General features: G+C 42.2%; 1 protein-coding gene across 2 annotated transcripts in view; it reads right to left on the minus strand.

The window, feature by feature from the left end:
* TSEN15 (tRNA splicing endonuclease subunit 15) overlaps window positions 1-27,954 on the minus strand; it is a 118,997-nt gene that overhangs the window by 18,668 nt on the left and 72,375 nt on the right. Inside the window, exons 6-9 of one of the 2 annotated variants that reach the window (XR_006295338.1) lie at window positions 15,789-15,864; window positions 6,831-6,894; window positions 3,575-3,659; window positions 2,773-3,069 (exon numbers count right to left, since the gene is read on the minus strand). The gene's annotated coding sequence lies outside the window, so the exon portion shown is untranslated. The remainder of the gene's footprint in view (window positions 1-2,772; window positions 3,070-3,574; window positions 3,660-6,830; window positions 6,895-15,788; window positions 15,865-27,954) is intronic. The other variant, XR_006295339.1, reaches the window with a different exon arrangement.

Below are 27,954 nucleotides of genomic sequence, written 5' to 3' on the forward strand. Positions count from 1 at the left end.
GATGTTAACTGTAGGGGTTTCTGTAGATATTCTTTATCAAGTTGAGAAAGTTCCCCTCTATTTCTAGTTTACTGAGCATTTTTGATCACAAATGGGTATTGGATTTTGCCAAATGTTTTTTCTGCATTTATTGATATGATCATGTGATTTTTATTCTTTAGCCTCTTGATATGATTACATTACTTCATTTTTAAATGTTGAACCAGCCTTACATACTTGGGATAAATCCCACTTGTTCTTGGTATATAATTCTTTTTTATACATTGTTTAATTCAATTCTCTAGTATTTTGTTGAGGATTTTTCCATCTATATTCGTGAGGAATATTACAGTTTTCTTTTCTTATAATGTCTTTGATTTTGGAATTAGGGTTATGTTGGCCAAATAGAATGAGGTAGGTAACATTCCTTCTGCTTCTATTCTCTGAAAGAGATGGTAGAGAATTGGTATAATTTCTTCCTTAAATGTTGGGTAGAATTTACCAGTGATCCATCTCGTTAGATAAGTATCCCAAAATATAGAGCAAAAAAACAGAGAAGTGAATTATGAGAAGAATGAAAAAAATATGGAGAAGTAATAGAAAAGGGCATAAATCTAATCAGTATGATTTTTAAAAGGTCAAGAATTTATCCCAAAATATAATAGAGGAAATTTTTCCATAGCTGAAGACAAATAAGAATCTTATGAATGTCAGCAACTTGGAGGTACCCAGCACAATTAATATAAAAAATGTTCACACTTAAATACATCCTTGTGAAATGTGTTTAAGCCAAGGTTAAAGACAAAAATATTTCATGGGGCACCTGGGTGGCTCAGTCGGTTAAGCATCCAACTTCAGCACAGGTCATGATCTCGCGGTTCATGGGTTCGAGCCCCGTGTTGGGCTCTGCGCTGACAGCTGGGAGCCTAGAGCCTGCTTCGGATTCTGTGTCTCCTTCTGTCTCTGTTCCTCTCCCGCTTGTACTCTTTCTCTCTCTCTCTCAAAAATAAAGATTAAAAGAAATTAAAAAAAAATATTTCATGCTTATGTGGTGGTGAGTGAGCAGGACAAGTTAGCCTTGCTGGAGTGAAAATCAGATTGACATCAAACTTTTCCATTGGGATAAGAGAGAAACACATTCAGAGTTCTAATGGAAATTGATTTTGAACAAATAATTTTATACCCAGTAAAAACTATCAATGAAATGGGAGAGTAAAATGGTAAAAATAATGTCCTTATATGAAATATGATGCTTCGTGAAATAATAATTTTAGAATTTATACAGAAGGATAAAGAAAAGAGAAAGGCAAGCCATACAAATAACAATTGCCCAAGCCCAACTGCTTAATACAAAGTAAAATTGGAAAAAAATACAAAAATACATGCAGTAAAAAACAACAACAAAAACCCAGCAAAATGATATTGAAAACCAGGTTTCACAAATTAGCAACCCAAACTACATTAGCAAATGAGGAGGCCTTGGAAAGAATAGCTTCAAGAAGAAGTACATTTCTTCTAAATTTTTGTAAATTTTAAATTATTATTTTAGTAAGAAAGTGAAGGCATATGATAATAATGCATTATAAAAATTCAGTGCCCTGCTTCCTCTATTTCTCCCTCCTCCTCCCAATTTACATCTGTACATTTCCTCCTTCCTTCCTTCCTTCCTTCCTTCCTTCCTTCCTTCCTGTAGACTCCATGCCCAACATGGGGGCTTGAACTTACAACCCTGAGACTGAGAGTCACATGCTCTACTTACTGGACCAGCCAGGTGCCCCTGGGCATTTCTTTTTCTATCAGCACAGGTTAAATGAAATAGTTTCATCACTTTTTCTCTGAGTCCACACATATACATTAAAAGGTAAGCTCTACGAAGGCAGGTTTTTTTTTTTTTTTTTTCCTCTGTTCTGTGCATTGATGTATCTTTAGCACTTAGCACAGTGCTGGTACTGTATATGCAGTCAATAAATATTTTTTTTATTTGAATGGAATGAAATTGTATAATCAATAGTATTCATCTAATTAAAATATTATAAATTCTGGCTGTTTTTAGACTTAATACATGGCCAAAACACACCAAAATTAATTATATCAGAAATAATAAATTCTATACATTTGACCATGTAAATTAACTATATGATGAACTGACTCTGTGATACTGTGACCAAGAGAGGAGGAGGGAAAGGTAGGGCTGTTAAATCTCTCATTAACTTAGAGGGAAGTATTGACATCCTGCCTAAAATTGATGGATCAAGAAATGGAAGGTTGAATACATTGTACAAAGCTATCGACGCATCTAAAGGAATAATAAAAAAATGAAATATATCTGGCAGTGGTTGTTGAAGGAAAGTGTAAATGAGCCAAGCTCCTCATCTTTCATAAGGGGGCCCATCAGCTATACTTTGAAGCTGATACATCAAAAATAAAGGGATAATAAATTATTGTTGCGGAGGTTCGCCTCAGAAGGATTAAAAATAGGAAACTCTTAAGCTGTTACTTCTGGGGAATGCCATAGAGAAAGACCTTTACTTTTTAAAAAAATTACTCTCTAGTACCAACTGGATTTTATTGCCATGTGCCCATACTTTAAAAGTGACATTTTTAATTTAAAAATAGTTTCTAGAAAAAGAGAAGAATTTTTAGGACAGAAAAAAAAAATGATCCAACTGTTTGCAATTACATACTGTCTACCAGCAAGGACCATCAAACATTTTGCAAACATTATCTGATGGCGAGTGTCAGAATTTACATTTGCCAGATGGAGAAATTCAGACAAAGATGGAGGTGACTTACCCATTTTCAGTGCATCTGTGACCAGCCAGTGATAAAACCCAGGCTTCCGGGATTCTGAGTCGAAAATAGATTTGGATTCATTTCTTCTTGGAAAAACCACCACATATTAGTATGATGATAGTTAAGGAAGAAATCCAAACTAATAGATGGCACACTCTGTGTTTAGGGCTTGGAAAATGCCTGTATTTTTCCATCCGATAATCTGGTGCCAAAATGCACATTTTTGCCTGTCGAGAAAAAGGTCAGTGCTTCTCTGAAGCACCTGATGGGAATATATATCAATTCAAGAAGTTGTGCCTACAAAGATAAAAAATGATAATCACTGTAACAACCACAACACATTTGTAAATCTCACTATATATGTATGAATAAAGATTTCCACCATTTTGTGGCTACTTAGAAAACTATATATGGTTAATTAGCTTGATGAATAATTCTGATTATTCGGCCGTATGCCTCTATTATTAATTCAGACCACTAGCACAGGTGGAAAGGAGGAAAAATATTTGACTCATCTGGCATTATTTTACTTATTGGTTTCCCTCTTAATGTGAATTTTAAAATATTTACTTATTTACTTATTTGCCTGGCTTCCCTATTTAGTTAAAACTCTGGAAGGGAGAGAAGGGGAGCCATTAAATGATTATAGCAGATTTCCCTTGTTTTGTCACTACAGTTTCCTCTCCCTCTTCCATCCTACCCCTAACACCACACACAAACACTTCTGCAAAGTCGTCTGTATCAGGTGATACTGGCCCAATGGCCAAGATGAGCACTGGACCAAAGCAGCTGCAGAACTTACATGAGAATTTGCAAGACAGACTTGTGAGAGCCAGACTCAGTGTGGCTGCTTTCTTGAGAAAAGAAGAGCTGTTTTAGGTCAAGAGCTGTCGGCAGCCACATTTTCCAGGGTGTCGAAGAGAAACAGAGAAACGAAGAAGAAAGTCAATATCAGAGTGGGGCAGAGGTGAGAGACAAATACAGTGACCATGAATTAACTTTTTGTAATTGTGATAGAATATGTACAATGTAGAATTTACTATTGTAATCCTTTTTGAATGTGTAATTCAGTGGCATTCAGTATATTATATTGTTGTGCATCACCACCATCCATCCCCAGAACCTTTTCATCGTCCCAAACTGAAACTCTACCCAGTGAACAATACTTCTCCAATTCCCCCATGCTCCCAGCCTTTGGTAATTACTCTTCTACATTCTTTCTCTATGAATCTGACTATTCTGGGAATTAATCATTCGTACCCGGGTATTGTTGAGAGCTGCATCAGTTAGCAATTTATTGTCTCTCAGATCCGAATTCACCCTTCCATACAGGTTCCACAATAACAAATGGAATTCCTTTAAAGCATTTCTCCCCTACAAAGAACACCTGTTGAGGTTTCTCAGGAGAGGGTACTAGAGGGATAATGCAGGAGGAAGGGGCCTTCCTGCTGGTTCTGGCAGCCGCATTGTCAGTTGGTGGTACTCTATCCCAGCCACAGGCTCAGAACTCATGGTCCCTTGGTGACTTTACAGCCCCAACCTGGTCAGTGATCACCTGGCCGTCTTGACATGGACATGGTATATTCCAAGCCTCCTGTCTGCAATGGCACCCCACTCTCTCTTCAAGCTCCTGTGCCAGACCACTGGCTGCAGATTTTCTATGCCCAACCTGTGCCCCAGAGAGTTGCTTCCTGCTTGCTCACGGATTGCAGACCAGCTCTGGTCTGGGCAAATCTCTCTGCCATCCAATGGTTGCAATTCCAGCCTTGGGAAGGGGGTCCCCTTTCATATCTGTCTCTCCTTAGGTGCTCTCCCTTGGCCCTAGGATACCACATAGAGTTTCCCTATATCTTATAATTGCTCTTTTATCAAAAATTTAAAAATATTTATATTAAGCTTCCCTTATTTAAGTCACTGTGTGGTTTCTGCCTGTTGTTTACATCTGGCAGATGTAAACCAGGATAGTTCTGTGCAAACTAGGGTGTGTGTTCACCTCCTCTAGGGACGGAAGGGAAAGTCCTGACTGCATTTGAAGCTCTGGCTGTAGTTTCTCTTTTTTTTAATTTTTAAAATAAGTTTATTTATTTATTTATTTATTTATTTATTTATTTATTTAGAGAGAGCAGGGGAGGGGCAGAGACAGAGGGAGAGACAGAATCCCAAGCAGGCTCTGTGCTGACAGCTCGATGTGGGGCTCAAACCCACAAACCATGAGATCATGACCTGAGCCAAAACCAAGAGCTGGACGCTTAACCAACTGAGCCACCCATGCACTCCGTAGTTTATTTATGAAGTCTACTATGTATCTGCCCTTGGGTCTTGAGACAAATTTGTTTCTTCAAAACAAATTCTAGCTTTGTCTTTAAGAGAGCTTAAATGTGTTTCTGTTACTTGAAACTAAGGGAGGCATCACTAATAAAAATGTACTTTCACATTCTTTCAAATATGGCTCAGAAAAAGGGATAGAGGGATGAAGAAAGACTACCTAAAACCAGAAAAAAAGAAAGGAAGACTATGCCAAGGGTTAACATGGCAGCAAATACTCAGTTGAGCTTGATGTTGATGTTAGGTCTTCAGGTTCTGTGACTCACCTCTCTTGTCACCAGTGGGGGAACTCATACAAAGGGAGCTAAGTGGGGCACTGGCTGACCCAAAGATTCTGAATGCAAAGAAACAAGGCTGAGGTCGAATGAAGCCTCTTACTCCCACTGCAACCAGACCTTGAGACCTGCTCAACTCAGTGTGTATCTGAGAGTTGGGTATGCAGAATCAACCCAAGTTCATTCACCAGGCACCTGTGAGGACCAGGGCTGCCTCACACCCTCAACTACCAGGGGATAGAGTAGGAGCCCGCTATCTAGCAGCACACTTCCAGTGAAGGGAACATTCTGGACTGGTTTTGCTCAGCAGACAGAGTAAGTCCCTGCCCATTACTAAAGCATGTCCCAGGAAATGTCAGACTCTTGCCTATCACATTTGTCTTTTTTTGTCTGAGAAGGGGTGCTCAATGGGGAGGAGACAGAGAGGAGAAACCTTCCTCCCCTGCATTTCTCTTCATATGAAGAAAATACCAAAATGTTGGTGTTCATTCCCTCCTCCATGAGCCAAGATGCGAGACCACTTCTCAACACTACTATTACTATTTTCCAGGCTAAGCCACCATTGCCTCTTGCCTGGATTGCTGTGGTAGCCTCCTCACTGTCTCCTTCCCCACTTCAGTCTATTCTTAACCTTACAGCCAGAGTGATTCCATGAAAATAGAAGTTAGCCTGTATCACTCGTCTCTTGGAAACCCTCCATTTGTTTCTCATCTCAGAGCAAAAGCCAAAGGACTTACTTTGGCCTGCAAGGCCTCACACCATCTAGATTCCCATGACTTCTCTGACTTTATCTCCCACTAGTGTAATGTGGCAGACTCACGACATCTGGTCCTAATTCTCCATCCCTCACTATACTCATACCCTTTGCAGTGTGACTTCGACAGTCTCCCCCAAAAGAAGTGGGATTTGTTCTCCATCCCTGGAAACTAAGCTGGTCTTATGAATTTCTTTGGTCAATAGAATGTGCCATTGTTTCAGTTCTGAACCCAGACCTTAAGAGGTTTTGTGTGCGCTGTGTACTCTCCCTCCTCCCCATCTCCTCTCTCTCTCTCTCTCTCTCTCTCTCTCTCTCTCTTTCTCTCTCTCTCTCCCCTTCTCTTGTCCTCTTTCTCTCTTTCCTCTCTTCTTACTTTCTTTTTCCTTTCTCTCCTCCTCCTCCTCCCTCCACACTCCTGCTATGACATAAGAACAGAACATCAACCTACTGGAAGATGCGAGGCGCACAGACATATGGAGCAGAGCTAAGTCAATCCAGTTGTCTTATCTAAGACTGAGATGTGTGAGGGAGCCCAGACAAGATCAACAAAACTGTGCTGACTTGTAGCTGACTGCATAGGCATTGAGTGAGCCTTGACAAACTCAGCTCATCTCAGCAGAACCACCCCAGTGATCTTTAGACTCATGAGTAAAACTAAATGATTGTGTGCCACTGAGGTTCTAAGGTTGTTTGTTACTCACCATTCTTGTGAGATAGATGACTGATACATTCCTCTGCCCATTCTTCTCCAGCCATAATTGCCCTCTGGAAAACAGCAGTCACATTCCTACCTCAGAGGCTTTGTACTTGCTGTTCCCTCTGGCTAGAGTCCTCTTCCCTGACCCACCCCACCCCCAATAGCTGCATGCCTTGATCCCCTAACCTCCTTCAGATCATCTCTCCAATGTCACCTTCTTAGTGAGATCTTGTCTGGACATATATAATATGATCTTCTAACACACCCTTTGCTCCCTTTTGAACTTAAAAACATTGTTTTAATGTTTATTTATTTTTGAGACAGAGAGAGAGAGAGAGAGAGTGAGCAGGGGAGGGGCAGAGAGAGAGGGAGACACAGAATCCAAAGCAGGCTCCAGGCTCTGAGCTGTCAGCACAGCCCAACGCAGGGATCAAAGTCATAAGCCGTAAGTTCACGACCTGAGCTGAAGTCTGACGCTTAACCGACTAAGCCACCCAGGCGCCCCTCCCTTTTCAACTTTAACTTTCTCCTTAGCACTTGTTGCTATCAAATATATTTTACGTATTCCTTATTTTTCTTGCTTATTATCTAACTTACTCGAAAGCTCCTTGGAAGCAGGGATTTTTGCCCTTTTTTCATTCGTTACTCTATTCCCATGCCCAGAATTATGCCTGGCACATAATAACACAATACACATATTTATCAAATAAGTAAATGAATGAGTGTGACTTCTCCATGGAATGATAGAGATGATCGGAAAATGTTTTCTTAATTTTTAAAAACTGGAAAAATTAAAAATCCCTGAATTAAATTTGTTTTATCTAAGTTCTCTTCCACCGCCATGATCGTAGTCACAGCCACCCTGACCTTCTGTCTGGATTGCTACAATTGCTTCCTAACTAGTTTTTCTGCACCTGTCCCTGCTCCATATAATCCATCACAGCCACGGTGGTCTTTTTTAAGAGAAAGCCCGACTGAGACGGATATCCTTAGCATTGCCTAACAGGACCTGAAAGATTTGCTCCTCCCTACCTCTCCACCCTCAACTCTTCTTGCTAGCTCATCGGTCCTAAGGTTCCTTAAAATTGCCATGACCCTTCCTGCCTCAGGACATTTCCATGAGCTGTTCCTACCCTCAGGGAATGCTCATCACCATCACCATCATCATCATCATCATCATCCCTTTGCCCAGTCAACCCCTATTCATCCTTTTGATCTCGTCTCAAGGATTATTTCCTCAGGAAAGCCTTCATAATTCAATGTTTTTTTCTTTAAGGCACACAATACGACTTCTAACGGTAAGTTTTGTGGCTTGTATGATGTCTGCTTTTCCCAACATACTGTAAACTCACTGAGGACTTAAGCTATTCACCAGGTCATTTGGATGAGTTTGGCCTCAGATTCACCTAAGCCCTTTGTAGAGACTTGCAGTGTCAAACAGGAACCCATGAAGAAAAGAGCTTTTGCATAAGGAGTTGAGTCTTCCAGGAAAGACTCAGCCCTGATGATATTTTTGTTCCTTTCTAAAGCCACAAAGGTCTATAAACCATCCCTCCCCATGACCACCGCCAGTCCATTAGCAGTAGAAGCCAGAGAGAATATTTACATTCTAAGGGGTTTGTACTGAAGAATGACACCTCTCGTCATTCTTGCAATGTCATGATTTATGCAATCAAGTCTTGCTTTAGAGGACAGCCATTAGCCACAGGAATGGGCACAGCAAGAACAGCAGAAGCAGTGGTGATTAACTCTAGCTGGGATTTTAGTCTTCTATTGCCGTGAACAAGTTGCCACAAACTAAGCAGATTAAAGCAACGCGAATTTATTATCTTAGAGTTTCGTGGATCAGGATCCAAAGCACAGCTTCACGGGATCCCAGCTCAGGGTCTCACAAGGCTGCAGTCAGGGTCAGGCTGCAGCTCTCATCTGACACTCGAGGTTCTCATCGGAGCTCACTCAAGGTGTTGGCAGAATTCAGTTCCTTGTGGCTGCAGGAATGAGTTCCCCATTTTCTTGCCAGCTGTCAGCTGGGAATCATGCTCAGCTCCCAGAGGCCAGTGGCTCTCCTTGCCACATAGGCCGTTCACCACATGGATGTTTTTAATTTTTTCCAGGCCAGCTGGAATGTACTGTTCCGACTTCTCTGTGACCAGTGGAGAACGCTCTCTGCTTTTAAAGGGCTTACCTGACCAGGTCAGGTCCACCCTGATAAGCTCCCTTTTTGCCATATAATATAACATAACCATGGGGGTGATATTTCACTGTATTCAGAGGTCCTTCTGAACTCAGGGGGATTAGACGGGCACCACACTGGGGGATCCTGCCTACCACAGGCAGCTAGGATCGCTGATCTTAATAACAAAAGACTACTGAGGTTATATTCTTGCCAACACTGTGCTAATTACATTTCAGCATTTAATCTTTAAAATAGCCTATGAGGTAAATTCTATTACTCTCCTTGTTTTACAGGTGAAGAAACTGAGGCTCAGAGGCCAGGTGACTTTGTCTAATTTCACACAATCAGTAAGAAGCAGAGCCTACATTTTGAACTTTGGTCTTTCTGACTCCAGAACTCATTCTTTTTCACTTTACCTCATCGAAGCTGGTTCTCCTGTAACCAGCAGAATGATGATTGTCAGTATTTATGGCTGTAAATACTGGTAGTCCTGCCCACACCTCAGGAAATAGGTTCTTCATAAAAATGTTCTTAATTAACCTTTAATTAGCTAAAACGTGTTATCCATATCCTACGAAGAACTCTAGTTGATAATCACTTTAAACTCTTAGTGGAGTTATTGACTCAGGTATAAACTGGTGTTAAAAGCTTTCGGCATAAGGTTATTGGGGCACCAGACATTTGTATAGTATTGCCAAAATAATACCACCCAGTTTACCTTCCAGTCACAAGGGTGAAAACTTAATGCTACAATGGAAGGGTAAGATTGCCATTTGCCTAAAGTTCAAATGCTAGGATCCCTAATGGTGGGTCGGTCAGAACATACTTATCTTATGACAAAATGCAGTATGAATTTCACATCTCCTATGATACAATCTAGATAACAAGGTTTAACCTGAATTCATTATGACTTTGCGTTTGACTTCCATTTTATGAAAAATTAAGTGGGTTAGAGAAACAAGCTCTAGAGAAACACAGAAAAGGAACTAGTCACATCGAGAAAATGGGATGTTTTATAGATAATTGCCCAAATCCATTTAACAAGCATGACATCATGTCTTTTGTCTATGGCAAAAGAGCTTAAGAAATATCCATGTAATGACAATCGTGTATATTCATGCCTGAATTGGTCCTTAACTGGACAAACCAGCTAGAGAGGACATATGGGGGATGACTGAGGAAATACAAGGTGGACCAGGTATGAGATTAGATGTATTGACATGGAAAGTTACAGATTATTAACCTTAGAGAAAGCAATTACAAGACAGTCTGTAACAATTTAAAAAATAGTATATTTCTCATTTTGAAAAAGATATGTAAGAATACATAAAAATTCTGGAAGGGTATACAATAAGATTACCAGTGGTAATCTCTAGTTGGTGGAAATAGTGTTTTTATTTTCTTATTTGTTATTTGTTTACCAGTACATGTGATGCTTTGCAATTATAAGATACTTTAAAAATATATATATGTTAAGGTTTATTTATTTATTTGAGAGAGAGAGCAAGCGAGAGCAGGGGAGGGCAGAGAGAGAGGGAGAGAGAGAATCCCAAGCACGCTCCATGCTGTCAGCACAGAGCCCAACGCAGGGCTCGATCTCATGAACCATGAGATCATGACCTGAGCCAAAACCAAGAGTCGGATGCTCAACCAACTGAGGTGCCCCAATGATAAGAGATTTTTAATTTAATAAAAAGGAAAGAAAGTCATCAGTATATAAGTTTTAGCCTAAGCCATGGGAGTAAATGAGATTGCTCAGGGAAGGGGCTATCCAGAATAAGAGGGCTAAGACCACAGCATTCAAAAACATCAAGATTTCAGAGAGAAGACCAAGGAAAGAGAGCTAGTCAGAGACTGAGGACGAGCCATGAAAGAACAGAAGAAGCAGGAAGGCCAGGGAAGGGGAGGTTTCCAGAGGAAAGGATAGTCAGGTGTATCAAATGCTAAGGATGGGCAAGCAGGATGAAGAATAAAAGGTCACTGACTTCACGGTAGAAGTCAACAAAGACTTTTGCACGTGGAGGGATAAGGAACGAGAGGTGGTTCTTGTAAGGAGTTGGCAGTGGGGGAAGGACACAAGACAGCAAGTAGAAGTCAGTCATGGTGCCCATCTTTGCACAAGGAGGTGAGCAGCGACAAGTTGCCACTCAGGTGTGTTCCAGGTAAAGGAAACACTGGAACACTGCTCCTTTACCCAGCGAGAGTGGCGCCTCCTGCAGGATGTAAAGGGAAGGTTCTATGAAGCCGGCAGAGCAACAAAGAGTTAAGAAACGTGTCAGTAGATTGAAGGCCAGTGGGAATGGAGAAATTGAAAACCTAAGACTGGAGAAGGCAGGATCATTTATAGCACAGGATGCCCAGGCCACAGAGGAGGGAACCGGGTGGAGCACAGAGGAGGCCGGTGACCCTGTGCAGGACTGAGGCTGGCTTCCTCTGAATCAGAGTGAACGTTCAGGAGCCAGGACCAAAACCAGGCAACTCTCACCTTCTGTTCAAGTCACCAAACTGGTGATGATTAACAATGATAAGTATACTTGGAAAGCAGGTTTTCTAAGGGACAGTGTGCTGGTTTTTAAGTTCTGCAAAGCCACATTAGGAGGCACTAGACCATGTGGGCCTCGCACATTATTGGACCAGGAGGCTGCCCACATGATGGGATTTGAGGGGTGGCCCATCACCCCAGGAGTATCTCCCATGGGTTTTTCTTAGTGATAGGTGTTGTGATGAGTGAATAGACAGTGGAAGGTTTGGGGTCAGTAGATGAGTTTATGGTCTATCCTTTCTGTCACGTATACTTTTTGAACTTCAGTTTGACTTGCTTCAGTGAACATTTATCAAATACCCACAGGGTGAAAAGGGCACTGTTCTCAGTACAGCCCATGACATTTCATTTGATCCACAAACTGGGTGAAGGGGCTGGAATAATCTGGGGCTGTACCTGCAATGAGAAATAGACAACAGTTCTTGTGTGCCCGGATCAGAGAATTGCCTCCCTGAAAAAATAAGCCTGAAGAAAGAACAAAGGTGCCATGTTCAGTCTGATCATTTCCTTTCTTTCTCTGTACTCTCTTCCCATCGCCCCATCACTCAATCAGAAAGCCCCGATGTCCTCTGGCCTCTTCTGCCCCATCCAGTCCTGCCTTGGTGCTGCTGACCACACAGCAAACTGTCCCCGGGTCAGCAGGTCTCAGATGTGCCTGCAACACTCCAAACTGGGGCTTCACAGAGACCACAGACATCTTCCAGGGGACTCAGCAGCTGCTCAGGGTCGTGCAGCTCAGAGTGCATTAATCAAATGTTATTATTCCCCACCGCTCTGTTTGCTGTGTCAGTTAGATCTGGGACAAGCTGTTGGTCAGAGGGTTTGCTCCCTGGTGCCTGTTTGTAGACACTCATCTTCCCAATTTATCCTTCAAGCAATACTTTGTAGGACAAGACCGGTATCCCCCATTTTCCTCACAGCTTTAGGAACTCTGGGGCTTTGCACAAATGCGTACAAGGTGTAGAGATTCCAGCCAAGAGAAGAGAGTGGGAAGGAACACTGCAGCGGGAGGGAGGGCTGGAAGGTGCTGGGCCATTAATTACAGCTCAGTGGGGACAGAGAAGGAAACAGCAACTCGGAGTGGAGCTCCAGAGCAAAAGCAAACAGGAAGGTTTTAATGAGAAAGTCCCTGAGAGGAAATGACTCAATGGTTTGGAAAGAGTGGGCTTCAGAGAGGCTGGAGGCAACATGTGTGGAGCCCCATCCATAGGGAGGGAGTGGAGTCAGCCGGAGACAGGCAACTGGGGAGGGGCACGCAGGACTTTCTTTTTGGCACCCAGAGATAGCAATCAGCCTGTCCACTTGGGGCTTTGCCCCACATGTAAATGGGTGGGAGTTGGAGAAGGGAGTCTCAGGGCAGGAACAGCTGTTCCATCTGCAGCAAGGTTGAGAAAACCCTCTTGATTCTCAGTATGGCGGTGCGGGGTGGGGAGGGAGGCTGAGATTGCTTGGTCAAGGATCTGTTTGGAAAAGGTGCTGGAATATCCTGGGGCTGGGCCGCAGTGAGGGATGCACAACAGCATTTCCAGGGTCTGGAACACAGAACTTGCTCCCTAAAAAAATGCCGACAGATGAGCAAAGACAATCGTGTTGCAGTCTTGGTGTCTGCATCAGAGACAGAAGCATTTTCTGATTCAAAAGTCAGGGCATGGTATCCGAGAAATTTTTTTCCCTAGTTTCTGAATTTCTGCATATGGAATGCCTTAAGATGGTATAAAATGAGATCATACTTAGCATAAATGTACCAAAATGAATTTATTAAGAATTGTAAAATTGTATGAAATTGGAAGTGCCCTGGAGAATCTGGCATGAATGAACACTGTGTTTTGAAACAAAGCCTATCTGAGCAGAGCTCAAGGACAAAAGTCTTCACAAATCATGAATTCATTAGTTTCTTCATGAATCAGGAGTTAGGGGAGAGGGGAAGTGGGGAGAACAAGTTCCCTTCTGCGGGGTGGGGGGTGTGGGGGGAGAAGCTAAAGTCCCTCTGGTGTGTTCAAGGATGTGGATGCTGGGGCCAGGGACCTAGCCTTGAGCCCTTGCTCTTGAGCATCCTAGCTGCGTCTCGGGCAAATCTGAGCTCCCCGATTTGCAAAGTCAGGACCGCACTGAGTCCACCAGGTGGCTGTGAGAATTCCAGCCATTCCACTGGGTACCTAGACCAGTACCCGGCATGGATGGGGCATGTCTAAGATAGCAGCTCCTTTCCTCTCTCCACCCACACTGAGTGATATAGGGAAGGATGTCCCAGCTTGGAAAGGTGTCAGTCACGGAAAACACCCTGCGGTTTAGCAGACATTTGGGAACTCCGACCGAAACACTCCTCTCAGGCAAGTGGGGGAGGAGAGAACACCGGGCAAGTCAAGCTGTCTGCTGCCCAGCACCCACCACAAACCAGTAACGGGTTGGGCTTCTCACTGGCTGGAAACCAGCACAGAGAGGAAGCAGCAAACACTATGAGAGGAAACAAAGTTTCCTGTTCAATGAGAGGTGAGCAAGAACCTGGGATTCTGGAAGAGCAAAAGAACAAGGGCAGTAAAGGGAGGAAAACATAAACAAATGAACTGTGGAGCACCCGGGGTGCATTTTATCTGACCAGAGGAGCAGCCTGTACAGAGAGGATGTGGGAACCTCGACTGTGTTACAAACCATCACAAGGAACTTCCAGCCTTAGCTGATCCAGCAGGCGGCTCTTGCAGCAACTTAAAAGGGCATATAAAAGCCACTCACCGAGGCCCTCCTGCAAGGGGACTGGGGAGGTCTTGTCATTTCCACCCAAACCTGGCTCTCAGCGCTATCACTTCTGCATACCGTGACTTTTTCTAAAAAGGTCTCTGTCTTTTCAATTTCATCATTTACACCACTTGCTTCAATGATTCTCAACTTGGCATGCTGCTCCATGATTTTGCTACTTTCTGAGTCACATGCTTTTTACCTACATTACTAGTGGGGCTTGGGGTCCAGCCTCTGAAGGAGGTTGCCAAAGCTTCCCATTACTTTCCCAAGGCTAGCCAGTGACGCGTGTTGTCAGAAACACTCTCTGCCTCAAAGTCTCTTTTTCTAATTCTAGATAATCCTTGGAGAAAGATCTCAGGCTGGGCCATGACTACCTAAGAGTCCAAGACCATTCAGATGAATACGTATTTGGGCATCTACGATGTGGCCGGCACGATGGGGGAGTCCAAGGTGAAGACTTATTTTCGACTCTCCAGGGCTTTGCTGCCTAGAGGGAAACCATATATAGGGTCTATTTGTTTTAGTACTTACTAAGCACTAAAGTAAAACGGGTTAATTCTTGGTGTTTTATTGTATAAGTTAATATGAGAAAGAATGAAATCTGGCCCTTTGTAGCAACGTGGATGGAACTGGAGAGTGTTACGCTAAGTGAATTAAGTCACACAGAGAAAGACAGATACCATATGTTTTCACTCTTACGTGGATCCTGAGAAACTTAACAGAAACCCATGGGGGAGGGGAAGGGAAAAAAAGTTAGAGAGGGAGAGAGCCAAACCATAAGAGACTCTTAAAAACTGAGAACAAACTGAGGGTTGATGGGGGGTGGGAGGGAGGGGAGGGTGGGTGATGGGCATTGAGGAGGGCACCTGTTGGGATGAGCACTGGGTGTTGTATGGAAACCAATTTGACAATAAATTTCATATTAAAGAAATAAATAAATAGCATGCTAATAACATAAATGAAGCCTAACCTAAAGCTACACTAGGTCTCTTACAGGCAGGACACGTGCCAGGTAAAAGAGCAGGCTGCTGGTGCTCTTTCCAGGCTGTGGAGGAAGGGTTGACCAGAAGTGCCCCTTTCCCAGGTGAGGGACTATGTCCACAGATTCCTGGGAACCACAAGCAGGTTCCAGGAAGCGTTATCACAGAGGAGTTTGGGAGGGCACCAAGCAGCACGTGTTACTGAAAACAGACGCTCTTTCCCCAACTTTCTCCTGCTTACCCTGCTAATCCTGGTTCACAGAGACCTTACCTATTATTGCTCGTCTCCACTTTAGTCACTTATTCAGGAAGCAGCAGATTTGCCGTGTGTCAGCTACTGTGCTAGGCTCCGGGGACTCAGTCCTTGCCCCCAGGGAACTTGCACTGGAGAGGACCATTGCCTTTGCACTATATTCTCAGCTTCTCATTCTTTTCCACAGATGAAGTCTTTAGAATCCTGCATAGAATTCCCACCCTCACTCTTGCAGATAAACAATCAAGCCTCCTTTTATTTGCTCAACCACATACCTCGAAGGGGATGTGCACGAGGTGCGTCATTTTCTCCAGGATTTTTCTTGGTGCCATCTGATTCTAGGCCAGGAACCTGCAAAAAGCAAGAACTTTGGAGTGAGGGAGACATGGATTGGGACAGTGCAGTGCCTCACAGCAGTGGATGAATCTTCCCAGGGGATTTTGGGCAAGAGCGAGTGTTAGCATTAGTAGAGGTATTGTGTAACAGGACACGATGGCTAGGACATTGGGGATTTCCTGATAAGGCAAGCAGGTCTTATTTTCTAGGGTAAGGTAAGCTAGTTAAAGCTGAGTTGGAGGACTGTGATCGGTGTTTGTTAAGTTTCCTTGACAAGTGCTTCCCATAAATGCAGGCTGACTTAGGTTCAGATTTGTGATGTGGGCAGGTCCACTGAAGTGGCCTCCATTTTGTGGGTCCCCAGATACAAATTAACATTATCATATTTTCGGTTGGGTTCCTTGGAAGCAGAGCCTGAGGCAAAGTTTTGGGGACATGTGATTTATTGATTTATTCAGGAAAAACTTGTAAGTGACAAAGGGAAGCAGAAAAGTGAAGGAAAGAGCAGAGCAAGGATGTGGTCTCAGAAAATGCCAGACGTGATCCATAGAAAACTCTGAGGCATAAGTGATATCACAGAAATCTTCTCACCACAAGGCAAGAAGGCCAGACTTCTGTGGGTTGGGAAGGTGTGTGTGTGTGTGTGTGTGTGTGTGCGCGCGCGTGTATGTGTGTGGGTATGTGTGGGTGTGTGTGTTGGGGAGGCTTGACCTCACAGCTGAGTCATCTCCCATTAGCTGTTAGGGAAGCTGTGAGCTGTTAGCACATGGCTGCTGTAGGATGGGTTCACCAGCATGGTAAGAGGGACGTGGGTGGGACAGCAAATGAATCCATCACACATAGGTTCCAATGCAGCACTCACCTTCACAAGTTAGAGTGACCATTATATCAGGGGATTGTGAAAAGCCCCTGGTACAGTAACTGTCCCTCCCTCTCCCTTCAGACATTACGAGGCAGAAGATCTTGACAGACCAGCCCAATCCAAAAGCCTACCTGATTCATACGCTGGTATGGCAAGAAAGTAAATCCATAACTGAAACCTTATTCCTCTGTACCTCCATCCCCAACCACATGGAGGAATCCAGCTTACACCTGGTCTCCTGCTCATCCAGGGCTTTGACTGTTGTCACTGCCCCCAAAGAATTAGTGTCTTTCCTGCCAAAAAGTCAGTCCTTTTGATGCCTCTAGAGCAGTATTTCTCAAACTATTAAGCTCTAGTTTATTGAGGGTTAGGGAATGGCAGGTAGAATAATGTCTCTCCTAAAGATGCCCACACCTTAATTCCTGGAACCCGTGACTGTGTTGCCTTACATGGCAAATGGAACTTTGCCGATGTGACTAAGAGTACGGACCTTGAGATGGGGAGGCTATCCTGGATTATCCAAGTGCGCCCAACCTAACACATGAGCCCTTAAGTTGAAAATCTTCCTTGGCTGTGGTCCAAGAGAGATGAGACAGAAGAAGAAGAGGGAGAGATTCAAAGTTTAAGAGGGTTTTGACACAGGAGCCAAGGAATTCGGGAAGCCTCTAGAAGAAGCTGGGAATGGCCCTCAGCCAGCAAGGAAACAGAAACCTGCGGTCCTATAACCACAAGGAATTCAATTCTACCAAGAACCAGAACGAATAAGGGAATGAATCCTCTCACTGAGCCTCAAGAAAGAAACACAGGCATACTGACACCTTGATTTTATTCTGGTGAGACCCACATCAGACTTCCAATCTACATACTGTATAATAATACACTTGTGTTGTTTACGCTGTTAAATTTTTGGTAATTTGTTACAGCAGCGATAGAAAACTAATGCAGAGGTCTTGATCAAGTTAGTTTAGGAAATGATGCTATAGATTATAGAACATACTACTCACCTTGTTATGAGAGAGTCATAGTAAAAACAAAACCAGTAACAAAACATTAATTGAATCAGATAGCAGATAACTTGTTCACTACAAAGGGAGAGGCTGACGCTATCTTGATTCATAATTCTGTGTTCTGATAGCATCACATATTTTGTGCAAATAGAGGGCCGCAGACCCACAGCATCACGTTCCGTTGTCATAGTTACTCTCTGAAAAGAAAGATGCCCTGACAAAGACCAGATTGGCTGCAGTAAGGGGTGAGAAGGTACCCTGAGGGTAGCCAGATGCTTCTACATTCATGTCAGAGACATTTTTCCGAAGTTTGTATGCAGTCAGCTCTGTCCCCAAAGGAAAATGGTCATTTACATTTAGAAAACAGGAAGCCCATATTAATGATGGATACTTTCTGTTGAGAATTTGTCCTTCCATCCTAACACTTAGGAAACCAAATATCAACAGCAAAAAAAAAAAATGTTTTGAAATGGATTTTGCCTCAGATTAAGCACAACTACTGGCAACTTCATGTACCTCATTTCTTACCCTTCTCCAACTCAATCCAACTCAATCTAGTTACAGCTTCCTGTATGAACACACCAAGCTTATCCCTCTGCAGGGACTTTATACCTGCTCTTCCCTCAGCCCGGATTGCCCTTTCTTCAGATGTTTGCATGCTTCACTCCCTCCCTCCTTCCCTCCATTCATTCAGGCCTCTGTTCAAATGTTCCCACTTCAGACAGGTCTTCCCTAAGCACTTTATCTGAACTAGACACTGTCTCCAATATTGTCAATGTCCTTTCCAACTTTATAGTTCCTCATGGCATTTCTGTATTTATTTGAGTATCTGGTCATTGTTTCCCTATAGATTGTAACCTACATGAAGGCCAGGCCCTTGTCTCTTATTCACTGCTGTATCCCTGGTTTCTGGCTTGTGGTGAGTACCTCATGAGATTCAACATGTGTTGACTGAAGGCATTTCTTGGAGTCTTGGTTCTCCACTGCCATACTAGTCACCCTACCTCACCCAATTTCTTCTAAACCCACGTTCTTCCCCTACTCCAATGCAATTGGTATGGAAGATTGTATATTTCAAAGAGAGTCACCATAATGTATATCCCAGTTCACATGTCCCTCTTACAAACTGATGTTGATACTTCTTTGAGGAGTGTGTTCGTGTTCTCTCCTCTTGAATCTAGGCTGGTCTGTGACTATTATGGGACTATAATGGGACACCATGTGACTTCCAAGTCTTGGTCATAAAGGTGAGACAGCATTTACCTTGTTTACCTCATTCTTAGTTCTCTCCCTCCAGGAACACGGCCCCCATCCTGTGTAAAATCTCAAGTCATGTGGAAAGGCCATGTGTAGATGTCTTGACAGCTGAGCTAAGGTCCCAGATGACAGCCTGAGGTCCCAACTTCCAGACATAGGAGGAAGCCTTTGAGATGACTCCAGCCCCAACCACTGTCTGACTACAACTGTAGGAGAGACCACAGTGAGAACCACAAGCCAGTCAGACCCCCAAAATCCATGGAGGACAATAATAAAATGATCATTCTTGTTTTAAGCCAGTAAGTTTAAGGATGCTTATTCTGTAGGAATAAGTAACTGAAACAGATGGGATATGAAATGGTCTATTAGAAGATATGATTTCTAATCTGTCTTCTGTGCCATTCACACTTGCCAGTCTCTCTTCTTCCCAAAGACTATTTCCAATGTACCAAACCACAGCAAAAGTGTAGCCATCTCTTCTAACCTTCACCCTAGGGTGATTTAGTGAAATGTGCTTACCTTCAGGAATTATGCTTAGAAAAAAATATATATAAACATATATGATATATATGATATATATACATATATATATCATATATATCATATATATATATATATCAAGATTTTCCTATTATCACAATTCAGAATTTTCCTAGATTCAGCCACTCTGAAGATTAATAAGTCACCTAGGACAGCTGGATTAATGAACTTCGCCCCATTGTTCGTCTTCTCAGGCCCAGCCCCATGCTACTTCCTGGTGGCAGTTCCTTTTCCAGCAGCCTTATCAGATGAAAGCCAGTCAAACTCACCTCTGCAGCAGGGGCAACCCCTCCTAAAAGGGTGCTCAACCGCTTCTGCCTACCAGTACTTACTCAAGGGCAGGGGCAAATCCCAGAGCCCCATCACCTCACTTGGCTGGACCCCATCTGGGAGGGGTATTTATCTGCAGTGAGGTTGACTAACAAACTTGTGGTCAGAACCCCTCAAATGCAGTTAAGCACTGAGTCTGGAAAATAAGCTGGAGATGGAAATATATGCAACAAAGTACACTGTCTGTCGCTGGGGGAAGAAAACAGGGAGACTGTATGGGTAGGGGACATAGAATGGGTCAGTCTGATGATAATGGGTAAAATCATGAGGTCTGGGTTTAGGTGGGCCTGAGTTCTAATTCTGACTCTGCAACAAGTCCCTCAGCCTTTCTCAGCCTCAGTTTCCTTAGCTGTAGAGTGGAAGCAGGAACAGAACTGCCTCATAGGGGTATCATATGGACAAAATGGATGGTGTGTGTCCAAGCCAGCACTGGGAAACGCTCAGTCAATGGGAGCTCTTGTCTTTTACTGATACAGACCAATAAGGCTGTATAGGGAGTTGGTTAAGGCTGTAAGAGTCTATACAACAATGTATGGAGCCAATGTGGGGAGCTCTGAAATGGGCAAGCCTCCCATGTTGCCCCAGGGATGCTGGACAAGAGTCTTGGGCCTTTTATATTCCTTTTCCCCTGCCAGGACTTCCACCATCTCCTCTGGAGTTGCCGCTCTTGCATAACTTTTGAGCCACTAAAAAGTGTAGGCCTCTGGGACTGACACCCTGCGAAAATCCTGCCTCCATCCTCTCCCCTATCTCATCTGAAGGTTGGCTAAGGGGCCAACTCACAACACTTAACATAAACACCAGAAAACCCACTTAATGCCCTTGGTTTCCCACGAACTAGTGGTGGGACAGTGGCATTTGCACAAAACGACATGTACTAAAATAGGCAGCTTGAAATATTCCTGGCAGATGGTGCTAAATATAGACACAGTGACAGATTGGCCCCACAGCTCTTCCCCCGAGCGTTAAGAACGTGCTAGAGCCAAGAAGCTCCTCTTTTCCGGATGATTGTGGCAACAGCCCCAGGCTCTCACCATGCCAGAAAGCTGCTAAGATGTAGAGACGGGAGGTAACTCTGAAAGCGAACACCAGCACCATGATGTGCAAGGTTCCCACATACCACGAGTGCTGGAATGAAGAAAAACGTATACATACAAAGTTCTGAGGGACTGGAACTTGTTTATTGGACCTTCTGAAGGATCAACTACTCTTCCAAGTGGTGTCTTTCACGAGCAAAAAATCGCTGAATGAAAGTACAAGCAGTGTACGATGGTTGAGAGTGGAGGTTTGGGGGCTCAGGGTGCTTGGGTTTGAACCCTGGTTCTGCTCCTTAGTAGCTATATGAGCTTGGCCAAGTTACTTAACCTTCTGGAACCTCCTTTTTTGTTTAATCTGCACAATGGGATAATAATAATATCTATTTCGTGTGAAGATAAATAACAATGTATGTGAAGGCCATGTACAATGCCTGGTACAGAATAACTCCTGCTTGGATGGCAGCCATTTTTTTTTAAGGCTCCAGGCTCTGAGCTGTCAGCACGGAGCCCGACATGGGGCTTGAACTCACAGACTGTGAGATCATGACCGGAGCTGAAGTTGGACGCTTAACCAACTGAGCCACCCAGGCGCCCCAGATGACAGCTATTTTACTTAACAGACTAGGAAGGAGAGAGAGGTACCTAAATGGCCAAAGAGTTTTAAGGCTTAGAGGTGTTAGAAAACAAAACTCAAATGAGTAAATTTTAAAGATCTTATTGGCTTTACTCAATGATTCATGAATCAGGCAGCATCCTATCTGGCAGATAAAAAGGAGCTCCGAGGGGCTGTACAAAATGAAATACTTTTACAGGCAGAGGGAGGAGGACAAGAAAGTTATACCAGCACAAAGCAAATTGGTAGTGGTAGAGTCACCTGTCTTTTTTTTCCTTTCTGTTGCGAAAGTTAATGTGCTTCATCAAACAGCTTCTTAAGGGGAATGATTGAAACCAGTGCTCTACAAGGGCACTTCCCTAAGTTTTTCAAAATTATAAATGGCCAAATGTTCAAAAATAATAATTGGAAGTATCATCTGCAGCTTGGTTACCATTTCACCCAATTAAAAAAAAAATTACTTTACGGTCACCTTTCGTTAGGGGATGATAGGATCTATCAAGCAGATTATCCTACTAGTGCTGACCAGGTAATTCTAGATTGACTGGTTTAAGGTTCCATGCCAAGGAAAGGCTGAAATTATAATTAAGTTAAGTAGTAATTCTTGGTTTGGTGATTTGGGGCTTAGCATAAGTGACTCCATTTTGGGCCTATTGTCTCTTTTTAACAGAGGAATACTTTGGATAAGAATGAAGGCAAAATTAAAAATAAAGTCAAGCTGCAATATTTTCTATATCCACTGAGATTGTATTCAGAATGGGCAATACCAAAAATAGCTACCTAGTGGAAAGTGATCACTCAGTGGGTAAGGTGCTGGTGTGTGAGAGGCTGGCTTCCATGGAAGGGAGGAGATGTTTACAAAGGGCTCAGTCATCATCTTAAAAGGAGGGGCAAACCTATCTCTTCATAACTGATAAGAACTAGGACTTTGAACCCTGTGAAATTTGCTATCTGACTTTCCACACAATAAAACATTTAAAAACCAGGACGACTTTCTCTTAGATTTTAATGATAGCATATGCCAGTCTGTTGCAGATGAAAGTAGGGGGTCCAGAAGATGGGCCTGTGTTCTGATTCTGTCTCTGCTGCATGTCAGGCTCTGTTGTGGCTATGCTCCGGTCTCCTTCATTCCAGTTTTGTTCACGACAAGTTCTGGAGTTAGAATTTCTCAGTATTTTTTTCTCTGTGTGCTTCTAGGATTGTGTCCCAATTCAAACTGAATTGTCCTTGCGGGACTAGAACACTCCTGACAGCCCAAGTACTGCCCTTTGGAGCCAGACGATTCTTTTCTAGAGGATTTTTTTGGTGAGAGGTTGTGGTAAAAACAACCTCTGTAGGAGAATTATGAGACTATATTTGGGCTCTGGCTCCAGAAATAGTAGGCCAGTGCATGTTCTCATGGTACAGACTTGCCTATATCCTTACATCCTGTATTAGTTAAAGTAGGTTAGCTGCAGTTACAAACAAACCCAAACGTTTCAGGGGCTTAACAAGGTGAAAGTTTCTTTCTCTCTCAAAGCCCATTGGCATTGAGATGGGGAAGAGGAGAGGTGGGGAAGAGTAGAGGTTGCATTTCTCTGCTCCATATACTTATTCAAGAACCCAGGCTAACAGAGGCCCTACAATTTTCAACGTGTGGCTTTCAAGGCTGCCTGGGTGTCATTATCCAGCTAACAGACAAGGTGCACAGAGAAGCACAGTGGGGTGTTTTCATGGGTCAAGCCTAGAACAGGTGTATAATTGTGTCACTTCCACTCACATGCCATTGGGTAGAACTTAGTCACAGGACCATATAGATGGCAAAGGAAGCTGGGAAGGGCAGCTCAGCTGTGTGCCCAGGAAGGAGAGAAGATCAGGAATGTTGGTGCTCGATGAGTGCTGTGTCACACTTACTGAAGCTAATTCAAGAAGCCAAGTGACCCTTTGAAGCAACATTTTGAAGAAACTATTGAACTTGTTTTTCTAATTCTGTGTGCTGTTTCCACTCAATGTTTGAATTAGATTTGTTAAATAGTTGCTTCTAATCTTTATTTCTTCCTGTTAAGTCTTGTTGTAATCAAAGAACATCTCAGTTTCCCTACAATAAAAGCGGAGCTGATCTGTCCCTCACAGAAGTCTAAGTTTCTTTATGAATGGCATGGTGACTGAGTACCTCCTTTTAAGAAGAAAACACCAACTATTCTTTAAAAGAAAGCTTATTTTAATGTAAGACTCAGAGTTTTGCACATTACATCATTGCTGGGGTTTTAGTAGAAACTGCTAATGAATATTCCTGCAATGCTGTTTGAATCTGTTGTATCAACAGGCTGCAAAAGAGCCTAGTAGACAAAGGGAAAAAAGAAAAAGAAAGAACACTTATGAGAGGCCCAGTCCCATAATGACCATTTATTAAGCTCCCCAGTGTTTAAGTAGGAACTGCCAGATGCTTTCCTCATTCCTACTAAAGTAAGTTATAAGCACGAATATCATGATATTTGTATGTTTAGAGCATTCCCTTATCTTTATGATCATTTACAAAGACATTAAAAATTGCTCCAATATTCATGAAACTAAAATCATACTTCTAAGGCTTTAAAGCCCTGACACAAAATTCCATTATAGTTGAAAATTGTAATAATATTGCTGAATGTACAGCCTACTGTTATGCTAAGATACGAATACAATAAAATTTAATATACACTTTACCCTGAACATACTTCTATTTGACACTTCTTATACTTTATTACATTTAAGTTTTTCACTTAATTTTTTTACATGGACTAATAATCCTAAAACTTGGTTGTGCTTCATAATCACACAGAGAGCTTGTGGAAACTCCTGGAACCTACCCGGGACCTGCTGATATGAGGGGTGGGATTGGGGCCTATGTATTTTTAACAAGTTTGCTGGGTGGTTCTGATGCATACAAAAGCTGGAGAACCATGCCTGGCGTGTCTTAACACTTCCAGCATCTGGCATATAGTAGGCACTTAATATATCTTTGATGAATGAATACCTGAGTGGATGAAACAAATAGAATAGTACTCTTACAAATAAATTTGTTACTGAGTCTGAAGCAAGAAAATAAGAATTCATTGAGGATTTGGGGGCGCCTGGGTGGCTTAGTCGGTTAAGCATCCAACTTTGGCTCAGGTCATGATCTCATGGTTCATGGATTCGAGCCCCATGTCAGGCTCTGTGCTGACAGCTCAGAGCCTGGAGCCTGCTTTGGATTCTGTGTCTCTGTCTCCCTCTGCCCCTCCCCCGCTCACATTCTGTCTGTCTGTCTGTCTCTCTCTCTCTCAAAAATAAATAAACATTAAAAGAAATTAAATAATTCATTGAGGATTTACTGCCACAAACATTAAACATAAAAACAAGAAATAATTTGATTCCCGGGAATGCTGCTCTAATAATTCAACTTTGTTTGTGCAATGCTTGTTTGTCGTGCTTTACTGATATCAAGTATTCAGGTTACTACTAGAACGCCAAAAGTCATAGATTGATAGGAGGGTCATCAGGAAAGGGTATGTCATACTTAGAGGGGGACCCAAGAATTGGAGTAAAATAATTTTGATGAAAACACAGCATCTGAATAACATAAAACTCTTCATCCTTCCAGTGTTTTAGGTATCTCTAGCTGAACTATTTATCTGGTGTCAAGAACAATTTCAAGACCATCCATTTAATGAGAACTTATACTTCAATGAAGGTACTTTACTAAGAGTTAGACTCCCCCAAAGCAAGGCGTGTCATGAGAATGGTCAGTTTCCAGAAAGCTGACAAACACTTTCCTGTATGTAGTATCTTCCCAGTTTTCTTCCTACCTCCCTGGATGCTCCTTCTTTTTCTTTTCAGGCGCATCATCCTCTACTCAGCCATTTTCAATTTTTAATTGAAAAGTGAAATTTCTCAAAGTTTTTCCCGAGGCACTCTCCTCTTCCCATTCTCTAGGGCATATTATCTATTATTCCAAGAGCCTTAACTATCATATATTTATTCATGGTGCCCAAATTTGTGTTTCCAGCCCAGACCTCTACTCTGAGCTCCAGTTGGTTATAGAGATCCTAGAAAAAAAGTTTACAAAACTTAGGCCTAACTTCAATGAGTAAAAGAAAAAAATATTAATCTTTTATTTTTCACTGATTGAGCTTATAGATATGTAAAGTATCTATGTGCCAGATACATATAAAACATCTTAAATTATATGCCAAGCACTCAATAAATATTAGATGATGTTTTTTTTTTTTCCCTCCTGATGTTGTTTCATAATGTAGCTCTCTGAAAGCAAGATAAACATAAAAGTTTGGATCTACCTCAGGTGTACATCCGAGTAGACAGTGTCAACCATGCTAAGGTGGGATGGTATCTGGCTGGGATCCTGAACACAATCTCAGACCAGCCACCTACCTCTCTCAGGTTCAGGAAGGAAAAGCATGTATGTAGGAGAAAACCATTCTGTTCATTACTCGGAAGTTTAAGTCCTACCTTGCCCTCTTCACTTGGGAACTAACCCCCAATGAGATACCCAAGGCCACCTGATGTCAGTGGGGTTCCTTTGCCTGGAGAAGGAAACCAAATAGCCCTGACCAAGATCAAGCACAGTAGCCCATATCCTCAAAACCCACCTGCAGTCCTGGTTCTCAAGCATCTGCCACTTTTATGACTAGAACGTGGAAGGAGGGATAAATCCAAAAGAAAGGCATGCAGGGAAAGGGAGAGCTTCTACTTGTGGCCAAAAGCGTATGCACCCCTTATGTCTCCCACCTTTTGCCTTGAATCTATCTCAGTATTCCCACTGGTGTTGACCCATTTCAGATCTCCTCCAGATGGTGGGGGTGAGGAGTTTTGTACTGATCCAAGAGAGTAGGGGATGTCATTTGTTTTGTAATGTTTTTATTCTTCTGACAACTATATTTTGAGTGACGACTATGTGTCAGTTACTGTTAAAGGTACCAGAAATACAGCAGTGATGAAAAATGACAAAAATCCCTCCCATCATGGGGATTATACATTCTAGCATAACGTAAAATATATAATAGGTCAGATGATGATAAGTCCTATGGAGAAAAATAAAATAGGGAGGGTGGAAAGGGAGTGCTAAGCTATCACAATAACCTCAGCAAGAGATAATGGTGTTCAAAAATGACAGTTGGGGATTTTAATACCCCACTCTCAATAATTGATAGAACAATTAGAAAATCAGCAAGTAGGGCACCTGGGTGGCTCAGTCAGTTGGCGTCTGACTTCAGCTCAGGTCATGATCTCACTGTTCGTGACTTCGAGCCCCACGTCAAGCTGTGTGCTGACAGCTCAGAGCCTGGAGCTTGCTTTGGATTCTGTGTCTCCCTCTTTCTCTGTCCCTCCCCACCTCTCTTTCTCCCCCTCCCCCCCCCACCGTCTTCTCTCTCAGTAATAAATAAACATTAAAAAAGAAAAGAAAAGAAGCATATAGAAAATGTGAAGAACACTTTACCTCACTGGTATTTATAAAACGTTCCACCCAATGACATCAGAATAGACATTCTTTTCAAACACACATGGAACATTCTCCAGAACAGACCATATGTTAGGTCATAAAACAAGTTTCAATAAATTTAAAAGGTATGAAATCATACAAAGTGTGTTCTCTAACTACAATGCAATTAAATTAGAAATTTGAGGAATTACCGAATACTTGGAAATTAAAGAAAATACTTCTTAATAACCCACTGTCAACCAAAAACACCAGAAGGAAATGTTTTAAATATTTTCAGCTGAATGAAACTGAAGTCAACAGATAAAGATTTATGGGATGCAGCTAAAGCAGTGATTACAGGGAAATATATAGCTATAAATGTCTACATTGTAACAGAATAAAGATCCTCAATCGATTACTTAAACATACACCATAAGAAACTAGAAATAAAGGAGTTAATTAAATCCAAAGAGTTAGAAAACAATGAAGTAGAAAACTGAAAAATAATAGAGAAAATCAATGAAACAAAAAATCTGTTCTTGGAAAAGATCAACAAAGTTGATAAATCTCTAGCTAGACTGATTAAGAAATAGAAAGAGAAGACAGGAGTTCTCAAAATCAGAAAAAAAGGGGCAATTTTTACTACCATCTCTACAAAAAAAAAAAGGATTATGAGTAAATATTATGAACTACTTTGTATCAAGTCAGACAACTTCTGTGAAGCAGACAAATTTCTAAAAAGACACAAATTACCTAAACTAACTCAAGAAGGAATAGAAAATGTAAATAGAATATTAAGTAAAAAATTGAATGAGTAATTTTAAATCTTCCCACAATGATGAAGCCAGGCCCAAATGGATTCGTTGGTGAATTCTACCAAATATTTTTAAAAAGAAATATTTTAAAAAGAAATAATTCTAATTATTTACAAGCACTGGAAAACAGAGGATAGGAAACACTTCCAAACTTATGCTATGAGCCCAGTTTACCCTGATATAAAAGTCAGGCAAAGATATTTTAAG

The sequence above is a fragment of the Prionailurus bengalensis genome, chromosome E4, assembly GCF_016509475.1.
Source record: "Prionailurus bengalensis isolate Pbe53 chromosome E4, Fcat_Pben_1.1_paternal_pri, whole genome shotgun sequence".
NCBI lineage: Eukaryota > Metazoa > Chordata > Mammalia > Carnivora > Felidae > Prionailurus > Prionailurus bengalensis.